The sequence below is a fragment of the Chiloscyllium plagiosum genome, chromosome 33 (assembly GCF_004010195.1).
Source record: "Chiloscyllium plagiosum isolate BGI_BamShark_2017 chromosome 33, ASM401019v2, whole genome shotgun sequence".
In the NCBI taxonomy this organism is placed as follows: domain Eukaryota; kingdom Metazoa; phylum Chordata; class Chondrichthyes; order Orectolobiformes; family Hemiscylliidae; genus Chiloscyllium; species Chiloscyllium plagiosum.
This window is the reverse complement of record NC_057742.1, coordinates 12,925,655-12,927,664: the sequence shown is the minus strand read 5'-3', so window position 1 is coordinate 12,927,664 and position 2,010 is coordinate 12,925,655.

Sequence of the window (2,010 nt, the reverse complement as noted above, 5' to 3'; positions counted from 1 at the left end):
ATATCCTGGGAGGTAGGTTTGCTCGCACTCTTCGGTGGGGTTTAAACTAATTTGGCAGGGGGATGGGATCCAGACTTGTAGTCCAACAAGTAGGTTAGCTGTTTTTCAGGATGTCCAAGAATGTAGGGAGGCTGTGGAGAACGTAGCACTGACAGGGAATACTTGCGGACACAGAGATGGGCTCAAGTGTGTATACTTCAACGCAAGGAGTATCAGAAATAAGGTGGGTGAACTTAAGGCGTGGATCGGTACTTGGGACTACGATGTTGTGGTCATCACGGAAACGTGGATAGAAGAGGGACAGGAATAGTTGTTGGATGTGCCTAATTACAGATGTTTCAGTAAGATTAGGGAGGGTGGTAAAAAAGGAGGGGGGTGGCGTTGCTAATTAGAAATGGTATAATGGCTGCAGAAAGGCAGTTCTAGAGGGATCTGCCTTTGGAGGTAGTATGGGCTGAAGTCAGAAATAGGAAAGGAGCAGTCACCTTGTTAGGTGTTTACTATAGGCCCCCCAATAGCAGCAGAGATGTGGAGAAACAGATTGGGAAACAGATTTTGGAAAGGTGCAGAAGCCACAGGGTAGTAGTCATGAGCAATTGCAACTTCCCAAATATTGATTGGAAACTTTTTAGATCAAGTACATTGGATGGGGCGGTGTTTGTGCAGTGTGTCCAGGAAGCTTTTCTAACTCAGTCCAGGAAGCTTTTCTAACTCAGTATGTAGATTGTCCGACCAGAGGGGAGACCATATTGGATTGGATACTTGGTAACGAAACGGGACAAGTGATGGGCTTGTTAGTGGGTGAGCATTTTGGTGATGGTGACCACAATTCTGTGACTTTCATCTTGGTTATGGAGAGAGATAGGTGCGTGCAACAGGGCAGGTTTTACAATTGGGGGAAGGGTAAATATATGCTGCAAGACAGGATCTGAGGAGCATAAGTTGGGAGCACAGGCTGTCAGGGAAGGATGTTGTTGAAATGTGGCACTTTTTCAAGGAACAGATACGACGTGTCCTTGACATGTATGTACCTGTCAGGCAGGAAAGACATGGTCGTGTGAGGGAACCTTGGTTGACGAGGGAGGTTGAATGTCTTGTAAAGAGGAAGAAGGAGGCTTACATAAGGTTGAGGAAACAAGGTTCAGACAGAGCGTTGTAGGGATACAGGATAGCCAGGAGGGAGCTGACGAAAGGGAGTAGGAGAGCTACGAGAGGGCATTAAAAATCTTTGGCGGGTAGGATCAAGGATAACTCCAAGGCCTTTTATGCGTATGTGAGAAACATGAGAATGACGAGAACGAGGGTAGGTCCGATCAAGGACAATAGTGGGAGACTGTGTATTGAGTCGGAAGAGATAGGAGAGGTCTTGAATGAGTACTTTTCTTCAGTGTTTACAAACGAGAGGGACCGTATTGTTGAAGAGGAGAGTAAGGAAATGGACTGGTAAGCTAGAAGAGATACTTGTTAGGAAGCCTGTCATTTAGGCTATAGACAGAAATACTCCAATCCTTCCAACAAAAATAGATAAAACATTACTTTTCAATTAGATTTTTTTGAATAAATTTATATTTTTTGAGTGAAGGTAGGAATGCATCCTTATTATATCTAGTTTTATTTAAGCTAAAAGTTTTCAAAGTACTTGTTAGGAAGGAAGATGTGTTGGGCATTTTGAAAAACTTGAGGATAGACAAGTCCACCAGGCCTGACGGGATATATTCTAGGATTATATGGGAAGCAAGAGAGGAAATTGCAGAACCGTTGGCAATGATCTTTTCGTCTTCACTGTAAATGGGGGTGGTGCTAGGGGACTGGATAGTGGTGAATGTTGTGTACCTGTTCAAAAAAGGGAATAGGGATAACCCTGGGAATTACAGGCCAGTTAGTCTTACTTCGGTGGTAGGCAAAGTAATGGAAAGGGTACTGAGGGATAGGATTTATGAGTATCTGGAAAGACACTGCTTGATTAGGGACAGCCAGCACGGATTTGTGAAGGGGAGGTCTTGCCTTACA